General features: G+C 47.9%; 1 long non-coding RNA gene across 1 annotated transcript; it reads left to right on the top strand.

Moving 5' to 3' along the window:
- Positions 1-1,513: 1,513 nt before the first annotated feature.
- Positions 1,514-14,254, top strand: LOC126950273 (uncharacterized). Its single transcript, XR_007724128.1, has 7 exons — positions 1,514-1,878; positions 5,806-5,916; positions 6,989-7,119; positions 10,435-10,650; positions 11,534-11,710; positions 13,815-13,877; positions 14,109-14,254. It is a non-coding gene; the product is annotated as an uncharacterized LOC126950273 (long non-coding RNA).
- The last annotated feature ends 279 nt before the right edge of the window (positions 14,255-14,533 follow it).

The following is a 14,533-nucleotide window of genomic DNA, read 5'->3' as shown; positions in this document are numbered from 1 at the left end:
GTGCAGCCTCCACCTCCTGGACTCAAGCGATCCTCCCACCTCAGCCCTGCAAGCAGCAGAGACTACTACAAGCGCGTGCTAATTTTTTGTATTTTTGTAGGGACAGGGTTTCACCATGTTGCCCAAGCTAGTCTGGAACCCCTGAGCTCAAGCGATCCACCGCCACGGACTCCCAAAGTATGGGATTACGGGCGTGAGCCACTGGGCCCGGTCCAATTACTTTCTTCAGTCTGAGCATGAGCGCTGGAAGAAAAGCTCTCACTTGCATGTAAGTTTTGAGACACAGAGTATCCTTCTGTCACACAGGCTGGAGTGCAACGGCGCAATCTCATCTGATTGTAACCTCAACCTCCCGTGCTTGATCTTTTATACAATCTCGGCTCACTGTAATCTCAACCTCCCGGGCTCGATCGCATACTCGCATGCGCGCGCGCGCGCGCGCGCGCGCACACACACACACACACACACACACACACACACACACACACACACTTGTTTAGACAAAGTCTCGGTCTGTCGCGCGCGCGCGCGCGCGCGCACACACACACACACACACACACACACACACACACACACTTGTTTAGACAAAGTCTCGGTCTGTCGCCCAGGCTGGAGTGCAGTGGTGTGATCTGGGCACACTTCAACCTCCGCCTCCCGGGTTCCGGGTTCAAACAATTCTCTGCCTCAGCCTCCCGAGTAACTGCAATTACAGGCGCCCGCCACCACGCCCGGCTAATTTTTGTACTTTTAGTAGAGATGGGGTTTCACCATGCTGGCCAGGCTGGTCTTGAACTCCTGACCTCGTGATCCACCCGCCTCGACCTCCCAAAGTGCTGGGATTACAGGCGTGGGCCACCGCGCCCGACCGATCGCTTATATTTTTAAAAAGATGTTTTCTTCGTTTTCTAGCCCCTTTTACACCGCTACAAAGTTTCAAAGGCTTAATGCGATTACAACGGCCCCTGAGAGGTCGAGCTCGGCGATGCAGCTCCCTAATGCGGGGCAACCTCAGAGGGGGCCTACCCTGCCCAGGATGAGCCGCGCCAGGTGGCGGGGGACGCTCCCGGGGGTCCTCGGGCCCTGGCTGGGGGAGGTGTTGTGGGATGCACGTACCCGGGATCAGGTAAGACGAGTGCACGGCGGAGGCTGCAGCTGCCGCTGGCCATTGAGGAGCTTCTCCGCAACGGGCCCGCCAGGAGCCGGCCGGTTGGGGCGCAGCGCCTGCTCGTGACGCGTCTGGTCCTTGCTACGCCCGGCCCTGCAGGCGGGGAAGTCGTAAAGCTCCTCCCGGTAGCTTATGGGCGGCGGCAGCCGGGCCGAAGCTTGCAGACACAAAAATGCCAGCTCAGCTGCCGGTTATATCCCCCCGGCGGCCTGTGGCCAGCCGTCCGCGCACAAGCGCTCCTGGAAAACCCGCAGCCCCGTCGCCAGTTCCGATCGGCTCCGCGTGAGTAGCGGGCTTCTGCGACGTCACAAGCGCGCGCCTTCGGTGACGTCACAAGGATGGGCCTTGGGGCGACGTCACAGGCTGGGGTGTTCGGCGGTGTCACGGAGTTGGTAGTGTCAGTAGCTGAGCAGTTTTCTCCTGAGAGTGGAGCCTGGTAACCGCGACCTCCCCTCCAGGTCCTGTGTGTTGCTGGCTGGAGAAGGGTAGTTGACAAACTCTGACCCAGCGCAGTGTTTATGTCGGTCAAAAATACAAAAATATGTCCAGGCGCGACCAAGGCGGGAGGATCCCTTCAGGCCACGAGCAGTCTAGCAACATGGCGCGACCCTGTCTCAGTAGTCCTACCTCAGCCCCCCAGCTACTTGAACCCCAAGGTTCAAGGCTCCAATGAGCTATGGTCCCACCACAGCATTCCAGCCTGCGAGACTGAGGTAAACCCTGTCTAAAAACGTAAAAAAAAAAACCTAAGTGTGCAACAGGGAGGGACTGCCAAATAAAACTGCCATCCCAGTACTTTGGGAGGCCGAGGCGGGAGGAGTTCTAGACCAGGCTGGGCAACATGAAGAAACCTCGTCTCTACAAAAGATACAAAAATTGGCCGGGGGCGGTGCTCACGTGCCTAATTTTTGTAGAGATGGGGGTCTCGCTGTGTTGCCCAGGCCAGTTTCGAGCTCCTGGGTTCAAGCGGTCTTCTCACCTTGGCCATCAGAGTCGTCAGGATTACAGGCGTGAGGGACTGTGCCCCGCCTGGGTTAGGCTGTTTAATAACAAGAAAGTGCTTGGCCAGGCTCGGTGGCTCAAGCCTGTAATCCCAGCACTTTGGGAGGCCGAGGTGGGTGGATCACCTGAGGTCAAGAGTTTGAGACCAACCTGGCCATGGTGAAACTCAGTCTCTACAAAAAGTACAAAAATTAGCCGGGTGTGGTGGCACATGCCTGTAGTCCCAGCTACTCCTTGAACCCAGAAGGCGGAGGTTACAGTGAGCCGAGATTGCACCACTGCACCCCAGCCTAGGCAACACAGCGAGACTCCAAAGTATGACACCAGCCTGGGCAATGTAGTGAAACCCTGTCTCTACAAAACAAAAAACCCAGGTGTAACTGTGTCCACCTGTGGCCCAGGCTACTTAGGAGGCTGAGGCAGGAGGACCACTTGAGGCCAGGAATGAAAGCATGTCTCTAGATAGTTAACTAGCTAGCTAGCTATATATGTAGTTTTCAATTTTTTCCCCTAGATTTGAACATGTTTTTCTAAAGTAGCATTCAACACATCAGCATTTTACAGTGTTATTAGTTGTTAATATGATTCTGTTTTTCTGAAATACAGTATCCTTCACAAGCAGTTTTGTCTTTCAAAGTACATAGATAGGTCCTTAAGTGAATTTGTCTGATGTTGGCGACCTTGGTACCATTTTCTCCAGTTGACTGGAATAGTCAGTCAATAATTTCAGGTTACTGTTGGCCTGAGAAGAAGAGCCCAAAGGCAACAAGCAAATGTGCTGGTGTCCAATCACCTTCTAGAAACATTTTCACTTTCCTGTAAGGTTTCCCTTGATGAACATAGAAGTAGTGTATGTAGAACTGACCCAGTGCTGCTGTGGCAACTTCGTATATTAGGCCAAATTTACATTTCTTACCTTTGCGAGAGGCACCCTGGTAGGCTAGTGGAGTTACACATGAAGTCTGATCTCAGCTGCACTGTCCAGAGATACAACATGGTCCAATCAAATAACATTCTCTGAGCCTGTTTCTAAAGCTGTAAAATAAGAATAACAATTAATATGTGTCTAAAAAGACAGCTTACTGTATTTGAGTGGTCTTTTATTTTCTACGAAGCTGTGTTTAACACGGTAATTATTTTTATTTCCGTACCACATTTGTGTTTTGTTTTGCTTTTCTTTTTGTTTTGAAATTGGGTCTGTTTTTGTTTTTTTTTGAGATGGAGTTTTGCTGTTGTCTCCCAGGCTGGAGTGCAGTGGCAAGATCTCCGCTCACTGCAACCTCCACCTCCCAGGGTCAAGCGATTCTCCTGCCTCAGCCTCCTGAGAAGCTGGGATTACAGGTGCCCACCACCACACCCAGCTAAATTTTTTTATATATATATATATATCTTAGTAGAGATGGGGTTACATCATGTTGCCCAGGCTTGTCTCAAACTACTGATGTCAAGTGATCCACCGGCCTCTGCTTCCCAAAGTGCTGGGATTATAGGCGTGAGCCACCACACCTGGCTTGTTTTTAAATAAGGGTTTCTTGGCCAGGTGCGGTGGCTCACGCTTGTAATCCCAGCACTTTGGGAGGCCAAGGTGGGTGGATCACCTGAGGTCGGGAGTTGAAGACCAGCCTGACCAACGTGGAGAAACCCTGTCTCTACTAAAACTACAAAATTAGCCGGGCATGGTGGTGCATGCCTTCTATCCCAGCTACTCGGGAAGCTGAGACAGGAGAATTGCTTGAACCCAGGAAGTGGAGGTTGCAGTGAGCCGAGATCGCACCGTTGCACTCCAGCCTGGGCAACAAGAGCAAAAGTCCCGTCTCAAAATAAAAAAAAAAAGATTTTTTAAAATGATATTTTCAGTATTTTATAGATATGTGAGCAGCAATCTTAATAGGACGTTACCTGACACTTTGCGGGACTAGACGATGACAGAGGCAGCTGATTTGATCCAGATGTCTAATTTATTTTTTTTTCTTTCTTTCTTTTTTTTTTTTTTTTTTTTGAGACAGTCTTGCTCTGTCACCCAGGCTGGAGTGCAGTGGCACGATTTTGGCTCACTGCTACCTCCATCTCCCAGGTTCAACCGATTTTTCTCCCTCAGGATCCCGAGTAGCTGGGATTACAGGCACATGCCACCAGGCCAGGCTAATTTTTGTATTTTTGATAGAGACAGCAGTTCACCATGTTGGCCAGTCTGGTCTCGAACTCCTGACCTCAGGTAATCTACCTGCCTCAGCCTCCCAAAGTGTTGGGATTACAGGCATGAGCCACTGTGCCTGGCCCAGATGTCTCTAATTTTAACAAGAGATGTATTGCAGGATCATAGCAGATTGAGTTGCTGGTGTATCCAGAAGGAAGTAAGCATGGAACTCAGGATAGCTGTCCTGAGTAGTGTGTGTGTGCTGTGCTTGAATATCTCACTGCTCATTTATACACAGACTTTCTTGTGACCGAGTCAACAGTATCTGTTTCATAAATAATGTAGCTTGCTTGCTTTCTTGCTTGCTTTCTCTCTTTCTTTCTTTTTTTTTTTTGAGACAGGGTTTTACTCTGTTACCCAGGCTGAAGCGTAGTGGTGCGATCACAGCTCACCGCAACTTCAGCCTCCCAGGTTCAAGCAATTCTCCTGCCTCAGCCTCCCAAGTAGCTGGGATTACATGTGCCACCACTCTTGGCTAATTTTTGTTCTCTTTTTTTTTTTTTTGAGACGGAGTTTCACTCTTGTTGCCCAGGCTGGAGTGCAATGGTGCGATCTTGACTCACCGCAACCTTTGCCTTTCGGGTTCAAGCGATTCTCCTGCCTCAGCCTCCCAAGTATCTGGGTTTACAGGCATGCGTCACCATGCCCAGGTAATGTATTTTTTAGTAGAGACAAGGTTTCTCTATGTTGGTCAGGCTGGTCTCAAACTCCTGACCTCAGGTGATGTACCTGCCTTGGCCTCTCAAAGTGCCGGCATCACAGGTGTGAGCCACCGCTCCTGGCCTAATTTTTGTATTTTTGGTAGAGATGGGGTTTCACCATGTTGGCAAGGCTGGTCTCGAATTCCTGACCTCAAGTAATCAGCCTGCCTCGGCCTCCCAAAGTGTTGGAATTATAGGCGTGAACCACCATGCCTGGCCAGCCCTATTTCTTTAAGCCTCCACATTTTGCACTTGTTAAAATTATTTTGAACTTACAATTACCCAGCTTCCCTTGTTTATGTGTGCTTGAATTTTGTACAATCTTAAATATTTTTTTCCAATCTAAGCTTTATTTTACCCCGTTTCTTCTATATTTGTGTAACTTTAGGTGGCTGTCTTCATTGGAAGTTTTTTCTCAAAAGCCTTAAAATAGATTATTGTTCTTGGCAGCAAGTTGAAAGCTATTTGAGGAGGAGACTTATGATGATTCAAATGAAGCAAACTAAAAAGTAATGAAGCAAGACAGAAGAAAAAGCAGTATTCACTTGCGCACATCCCAAAAGAATAACATTTCAAATATAACTAGAAAAAAGTATGCTGAAGTTCGCAATACAGAAATAATTATTAATACTCAAAATAGCTTTAAAGCCCTGCTCAGATTTTGAATGTTGGGAATTGACCCGGAGGTGGCTGTAACCTAAGAAAGTTCCTTCAGTAATGAGCATATGTTCTTTTTCAAGATGATGATGATTCTCCACCTTCTAAGAGACCAAAGACCATTGAGACACCACAGCCACCAGTCCCGTAACCTGCCAATGCTGGGCAACAGAGAGTGAGGGAGTTCAACTCTGGTAAGTTCTCAGTGAAATCCACTACCTTTTCCTTCATCTTCTGGACTCTCAGTGTGACTGATGAAAGTTACAACATTCTCTGCAGGGGGAAATGTTTTAGCATGTATTACTACATTTTAATCACATCTTTGTAAAGCCAGGAGCATTTTGAAAGTCACATTACAGACATTGTTTAAACATAGTTTGTATTTGCCAAAACATAGGACACTGTGTCATCTCATATTAATTAGTTAGTTGGCTCAAAATTAGTGCTAATGACTTAGTAATTCAATGATTTCTCTTAGCTTTAAAACCCTTTTTATTTCAGAACTAATTCACCTCTTGGTTTTCATTTTTTCTATGTGTCACTGCCTGCCAGCTGCTAATTTATTAACTCCCAGTGAATCATGTGTCCTGTGAAGGGACTGAATGAGATGTTAGTGGCAAATTATGTTGATGATTTGTATTTTGAATAGTTTGAATAAATAGAACATTAAGCTTGTATACATTTTGAAAATAGTATTTTAATATTCTACTGTCATAGTCACAATGATTGGATATATATTGAATTTATATGTACTTTAGGATATATTTTGAATTTGCATGTATATCTGTGAAGTTTTTTTTTTTCTCCACGAAAATTAGACTCTGATTTATTGAGGCATCTGTTTGATGCCACGTTAGGTGGCCCAGGCTCTGTGTAGGGGGTGAGGTTAAAGCAAGAAGAAGGGTGGTGAGAGGCAGGGGTGCCAGGTTTAGGTTGGAATACCTGGGGGTACTCTGAGGCTCCCAAAGTTTCCTTGGTCCTGGCCGGCTGTGCTGCTGGCCTGGGTATCTGATGAGCCTGCAAGGGTGACTCCCAAGAGGTGAGTGATCCAGGTAGGGCAGGGACTTTCGAGTCATGCTGTTTGTTGGCTTTGAATCCAGACTCATACACTTGATAGCTGTGAACTCTCCATGCCTCAGGGACCTGCAGAACTGAGCTCTGTCTGAGCCAGGTTCCATCCAGGCACTGCAGATCCATCCAGAGGGAAACCGCCCCAAGTTGCTCACTATTCAGTGCCTTCTCAAGCAGACCCTTGTCTCCTTCTAGGCCCTCACAATCCAGTGGAGGAGACGAAACTCATCTGCCTCTGTCCCTCTGGGCGCACCTCATGCCGGTGCATCTGTGGACCTGGGCCATGCTCCTGGGCTTCCGAAGTTGGAGAAAGCTGCCAGGCTCAGGTGGGTACCTCAGAGCAGCTGCTGCCCTCTGGACACAGTGACAAAAGAACCCTGTGGGTCTGGAGCCCTGGTCTGGGGCATTGGGCATTGGGCAAGGCTCTTGCACTTCTCTGAGCCCATTTCCCCATCTGGATAGTGTGCTGATTCTATCTCCCTGTGGGCACTGAGGGCTCAGTGTTAGAGAGTCAGGATCTGGGGTTTGGGCTGTAATTCCCCTTCAGCCCCGTAGCTGGGGGGAGCCAGGGACTTTATCGGGATTAACCTAGGTGTCATTCTAGCTTCCTGCCCCTGGCTTGGGTTCAGCATATGAAGTAGTCTAGGCGGCAGGTGGTCCTGGTGGGGGTTGGGGCTTTTCCCCATTCTGAGGTCACACCCAGAGCCAGAAATGTTGGTGCCTGCTCTGGGCAAAAGTGGCAGCCTGTGCGACAAGAGCGAAACTCCGTCTCAAAAAAAAAAAAAACAAAAAAACCTTCCACCATTTCAAGGGGCTCACATCTCCCTAAGGGCCCGGTAATTGGCCTGATCTGGCCTGCACTTGGCCCCCAGGGTGCAGGTAACACCCCACCTTACCTGGTTTCTTTCTGCCAGGGCCAATCTTCAGACCTCAGGACTTTCCAGCCTATCCCACCTCCCTCTCTGGCCAGCCTTGAGCCCTTGTGGGTCCAGCACATTTTCCAGGCTGTCTCCTGGTTGTCCTTCTGCCTCAAGGTCTGGATCATGCTGCTCCCCCTCCCATTCACCAAGACCCACAAGGACCACTCCACACCCAGCTCAGCCCCATCCCCTTGGATAGTCCTTTCTCTTTCCTCAGGTGGCCAGGTGCATATCTTGGTGTCAGGACCTTCACTGCACCTGGGAATGCCTACTGGTCACCTCGGTGACAGAGACCAAGGCATTTACTTGATATGACTACCCTGGTTCACTGTCTACATGGCCAGGGAAGAAGTCAGTAATAGGCTTTTGACTTGCTGAAAGGATCAGTTCTCCTGGCCCCATGGTCTAGGGATGGAGGATGCTGCAGGAGATGCACCCCTCACTTCCCAGCTGAGGACTGTGGGTCATCTCAGGGCAATTTCACAGTCCCCACGTGCCCCACCCCCTCAGCTCTGCAAATACCAAGCAGTGCAGCCTGCCTAGGGGACAGTGGGCTCAGGGGTGCCCAGGTAGTCCCCAGAATGCCCTTGGCAGGCCCCTCACCTAGGTGCTCCCACAGCTCTGTAGCAAGAGTTCTAACCTTTTCTGACTGTGGAGCCTGCTGAGAATAAGCTGTGGACTGTTTTCCAGAAAGGCATGTACATGCTCTCCATGCAAAACCTTGCATTGTGGCCAAGCGTAGTGGCTCACGCCTGTGATCCCAGAACTTTGGGAGGCCGAGCCGGTCGGATCACCTGAGGTCAGGAGTTCGAGACCAGCATGCCCAACATGGTGAAACCCCATCTCTACTAAAAATGCAAAAAATTAGGCGTGGTGGCAGCCACCTTACTGGTGGCCTTACACCTTACAGCCTACTCTGGAGGCTAAGGCAGGAGATTCACTTGAACCCGGGAGGCAGAGGTTGCAGTGAGGTGAGATTGTACCACTGCACTCCAGCCTTGGTGACAAGAGCGAAACTCCATCTCCAAAAAAAAAAACTTGCATCCTTTCAGGGGGCTCACACTTCCCTAAGGGTCCGGTAGTTGAACCCCTTGGACCTGAGGGTGAGAAACCTTGCTTCAGTTCTTCCCTGGGTGATCAGCCCAGGGTAAAGAAGGAGAAGCCAAAAAGGAGGACCCATGAGAAGGGCCCCCTCCAGGAGTTTGAGGCCCACTCCCTCCTCCCCTGCCTGTCCTCTGTCCAGGTCTCCTCCCTGCTGTGCCCCACTCCTGGGGCCATAACCATTTGGAGCTGTGTTTTTCTACAGGCTTCTGGGCACAAAGTGGGCAGGCTCACCTGGAGGGGATCAGAGTAACATGGCAGGAAATGAGGGGGAAAGCTGCCCTGGAACCGCGCCTCTCTTCCCCCTCATGTCACTGGGGTGCACTCCTCCCTCACCTCACTCAGGCAGTGACATGGGTTCCATGTGAGTGCTGTCCTGCTTCCTCTGCTGCCTCTTTTTTTCCTTAGGGCTATCATAAAACTTTCTCTTTCCCAGCTCTGCCAATCTGGTGGGACATTGGGCTTCCCTCTCACAGGGTCCTGGGGATAGGCCCATCCTGTATCATACCTGCAGAGAGACCCTGTTTTTCTCCAGGGCCTGGGGAGCAGCCAGGTTCCATGAGTGAAACGCAGATCTGAACCATACCAAGCTGGGGTTGGGGTCCACACTCCTCTACTGAGAAGGAGCTAGGGATTCCAGCTAGATGAGAGGGAGAGTGGGCAGAGCCAGACCAGACCAGGACTGATCCCCTGGAAAAAGCCTGCCTTGGTGAGTGCTGGGTGCGGTGGCTCACTCCTGTAATCCCAGCAGTTTGGGAGGCTGAGACAGGTGGATCACTTGAGGTAAGGCGTTCAAGTCTAGCCTGGGCAACATGGCAAAACCCCATCTCTACTAAAAATACAAAAATTAGCTAGGCGTACTATGTTCCTGTAATCCCAGCTTCTCAAGAGGCTGAGGCAGGAGAATTGCTTAAACTGGGGAGGCAGAGGTCGAAGTGAGCCGAAATTGTGCCACTGCACTCCAGTCTGGGAGACAGAGTGAAACTGTGTCTCAAACAAAAACAAAAACAAAAAACACCATAATATGGCTTTGGCAGAGAGCCTGGCCCGGCAGTGCCTTCCCTTGGGTTTCTCCTGGGTAGGCCTCTGCCAGGAGGAGGTGCTTCGTTTTGCCTGTCCATGGCCCACAGCAATGGAATGTCTGCTTCTGAGGGTTGGGTGGGGGACTCCTGGCAGAACTGGAAACTTCTTCAGGTGGGTTTTTTGTTTTGTTTTGTTTTTGTTTTCGAGATGGAGCCTTGGTCTGTCACCCAGGCTGGAGTGCAGTGGTGCAATCTCAGCTCATTGCAGCCTCCACCCCCCAACCCCGGGTGCAAACAATTCTCATGTCTCAGCCTCCTGAGTAGCTGAGATTACAGGTATGTGCCACCATTCCCGGCTAATTTTTGTATTTTTTGTAGAGACAGCATTTCACCACGTTGGCCAGGCTGGTCTCGAACTCCTGACCTCAAGTGATCTGCCCTCCTCAGCCTCCCAAAGTGTTGGGATTACAGACATGAGCCACCGAGCCCAGCCCCTTCAGATGGGTTTTGAGGCTTCACTACAATACTAGTTTCCCGTGGCTGCTGCAGCAAATTACCACACAGTGACTTAAAACAACACGAATGTATTCCCTTACAGTTCTGAAGACCAGAATTCTAAAGTAAGTCCCACTGAAGCAAGGTGGGAGCAGGGTTGTTGCCTTCCGAGGCTCTGCAGGAGATTCTGTCTCCTGGCCCTGGAGGCGGCCTGCACTTCTCAGCTTGTGCTGCACGTCCTGAATGACTGGAGTTTCCTGCTTCCGTCACTACACCTCCCACCCTCTCCATCACCTTCTCTGCTCTTATAAGGATCCGGGTGAGTACATTAACCCCGCCAGTACAAGCCAGCCAAAGACCCTTAACTTCATTATATCTGCAAAGCCCCTTTTGCCATACAAGGTCATGTTCACCAGTTCGCGGGATTAGGATATGGGCATCTTGGGGGCATCAGCCTGCTACAGCTAGGCTGCAAAACTGTTACACCCTCCTGGTGTTGCAAAGATTGAGAGAAAAAGGGTTGGCATTTTTTGCTTAGGGGTCCCTCTTAAACTTGTACCTTTAAGGTCTGGGGTCCCTTTTAACCTTGTTTTTGTTTTTGTTTTTTCTTTTTTGAGGTGGAGTGTTGCTCTGTCGTCCAGGCTGGCAGTGGCATGGTCTCGGCTCACTGCAACGTCTGCTTCCTGGGTTCAAGTGATTCTCCTGCCTCAGCCTCCTGAGTAGATGGGACTATAGGCGCCCACCACCATGCCTGGCTGTTTTGTATTTTTGGTAGAGATGGGTGGGGGTGGGGAGGGGGGTTTTGGCTATGTTACCCTGAGCTCAAAGCCATCTGCCTGCCTCTGCTGCCGAAGTGCTAGGATTACAGGCCTGCACCACCACACCCGGCTGCTGTAAAGACTTATTTCCACACAGTTGAGACATGTTTTAGGAAGTTTGCTAAAAGACCCCTGGAGACCTCCTCTTTGTGGCCTCCCTGTTACCGTGTTTAATTTGATTGAACTTTTCTGCCCTCCTGCTTTTCAACTTCTCTAATAGTCTCTCATTAAACCAATTCTAAGAACCACCAAAAAAGGGAAAAAATTTTTTGAAAGCAGTAAAATGATGTGGACTGTTAGAATGTAAAATATATGAAATAAGTTCTTACATGTTAGTGCTGCTCTGACATAGGGACATATTATTGAGAATCAGCTTTTGCTCAGTTTTCAGAGAAATGGAATAATCATATTGCTGATCTACATAAGCAAGTTGAAGAATTGTCTGAAAGAAAATATGGTATGTCTAAACTGGAAAATTCCTGTAATCCTGTGTTCATGAGCATTTACACAGTGGAGTTACTCTTCATCATGGGGGTACCATGGACAGGCCCAGGGCTGCTGGTGAGTCATGCCTCCTTACATGTTTCTCCTTGTCAGGTGCTTTGTAGTGTCTAAATATTGGAAACATTCTCTGTTTCTAAATTGCTGCAAAGCTAAGGAAAAGTTGTGTTTCTTTAATTATTAGCATTTCTTTTAAACTTTCAGCATGGAGATTGGGAATTTATTTACATATTTATTGCAAAGCCTTTCATCTTAGGGATTTCATTGAATTATTATTATTATTATTATTTTTTGAGACAGAGCCTCACTCTGTCGCCCAGGCTGGAGTGCAGTGGTGTGATCTCTGCTCACTGCAACCTCTGCCTCCCGGGTTCAAGCAGTTCTCTGCCTCAGCCTCCTGAGCAGCTGGGATTACAGGCGCCAGCCACCACGCCTGGCTGATTTTTGTATTTTTAATAGAGATGGTATCATGATCTTGGCCAGGCTGGTCTTGAACTCCTGACCTCCTGATCCACCTGCCTCAGCCTCCCAAAGTGCTGGGATTACAGGTGTGAGCCACCGTGCCTGGCCAAATGTTATTTTTTTAAATGAATTGTTTCTCTTAGTCTGCTTCATTAAATTTGGTATTCATCCAGGTGTGGTGGCTCACACCTGTAATCCCAGCATTTTGGGAGGTCGAGACAGGCAGATACTTGAGATCGGGAGTTCAAGACCAGCCTGACCAACATGGAGAAACCCCATCTCTACTAAAAATACAAAATTATATGGGCGTGGTGGCACATGTCTGTAATCCCAGCTACTCGGGAGGCTGAGGCAGGAGGATCGCTTGAACCCGTGAGGCAGAGGTTGTGGTGAGCCGAGATTGCACCATTGCACTCTAGCTTGGGCTAAAGGAGCAAAACTCCATCTCCAAATAAATAAATAAATAAATAAAAATTCAGTACTCACCAAGGTGCCCCTATTGTCTCTACCTTTATCTTGCTGCATCACTGAGTTGACATTAGATTTCAAATTCGTCATTGCACTTATACTATTCTATCCTGAAGCCACCTTTATATAATGATGAAAGAAATTAGCAATTTGTTATTATCCTCTGTCTGTTGGTATATATCAAGTGCTTACCTAAAAAGAGCAATAACCAAAGTGCTTACCTAAAAAGAGCAATAACCAGTGGAAAACATCATGTGTTTTACTGTTTTTATTTGGATGACTACTTGTAACCTACTAGCAAACTATAAAATTGTATGAGATGCAGAATTTTAACTGAATTGCTTTAAGTGAACGTTTAAACATGATAAACCATATTGATGGTATTTATGTTAATATACTTAAAGTGAACATTTTTTTCTTCATCATGAATAATATAACCTACTCCTCAATGAAAATCTAGAATTAAATTTGCTAGTGAATTCAGTAACATTTCCATAATATTTTTAGTTATGTGCTTAAGGTTCTCTTAGTGTTTCTCCCACTTTTTAATAGCTTATGCCTTTTTTGCGTTTGTTTTTTTTTGGTTCATTTTAAAGTAAAAATCTCACAACATGTGATACCTGGAAGCAGTGTAACGGTCTCACCTGGTGGTAAGACTGTAGGCTCTGGGGGCACAGGCTGGCCATGTCTCTTCTCCTGTCTGAGCTTTAGTGTCCTCTTTTGTGGTCATGAGAACTGAAGATCTATCCTGAAGATTTGATAAGACACTAAAGTGCTTCATATAATACCAGGCATATACATGCACAGTAAATGCTTCTTCCTTACATTTTTATTGATTGATTGATTGAGACAGAATCTTGCTGTTTCACCCAGGCTGGAATGCTGTGGTGTGATTGTTGTTTCTGCAACATCTGCCTCCTGGGTTCAGGCAATTCTCCTGTCTCAGCCTCCTGAGTAGCTGGGCTTACAGGTGCCTGCCACCATGCGTGGTTAATGTTTGTATTTTTAGTAGAGACAGGATTTCACCATGTTGGCCAGGCTGGCCTCGAACTCCTGACCTCGTGATCTGCCTGCCTCAGCCTTCCAAAGTGCTGGGATTAAAGGCATCAGCCGCCGTGTCCAGCCTGTCTTTTCTTATCAAAACCACCCTTGGTGATGAAATGTTAAATAAGTACTAGTGGATATTATTTTGCTTAATGTTGCCTAGTGAATATTAAGTATTCTTACCTTTCAGAAATGAACTTATGAATTCAACAGGTGAAGATTTACAACTTGATTAAACAGCTTCAGGAGGTAGGTCTTCAATCTTAAGTCAGATTAGAAGATTATGTGAAATAATTATTTAAGGTTTAACATTGAATTCTTTTAATGGTACCCTCCACATGAAATAATATGCCTCTAAGTATTAATTATGTGCCAGGACAAGAGAATTCCTGTTGTCAAAATTCTCATACTCTCTAGAACAGTGAACTCATTTTCTTTTTGTTAACCCATTACAAATACATGTAAATATTGCATTTACAGGTAGACAGAACTGGAAGAACAGTATTTGTCCTACTTTTGAGATGCAAGATTTATCTGGCGTAATGCATTGAACAGATTATTATTGAAGTCTACACCGGTCAACTGAACAAGCATTCGTCAAATGTCCATGATACGTAGGACAGAAGGTTTTTTTTTTTTTTTTTTTTGAGACGGGGTCTCGCTCTGTCACCCAGGCTGGAGTGCAGTGGCCGGATCTCAGCTCACTGCAAGCTCCGCCTCCCGGGTTTACGCCATTCTCCGGCCTCAGCCAGCCTCCCGAGTAGCTGGGACTACAGGCGCCCGCCACCTCGCCCGGCTAGTTTTTTGTATTTCTTAATAGAGACGGGGTTTCACCGTGTTAGCCAGGATGGTCTCGATCTCCTGACCTCGTGATCCGTCCGTCTTGGCCTCCCAAAGTGCTGGGATTAC

This window comes from Macaca thibetana, chromosome 3 (assembly GCF_024542745.1).
Source record: "Macaca thibetana thibetana isolate TM-01 chromosome 3, ASM2454274v1, whole genome shotgun sequence".
Lineage (NCBI taxonomy): Eukaryota > Metazoa > Chordata > Mammalia > Primates > Cercopithecidae > Macaca > Macaca thibetana.
Note: the sequence above shows the minus strand (reverse complement) of the source record. Positions and strands in the feature narration are given on the sequence as shown.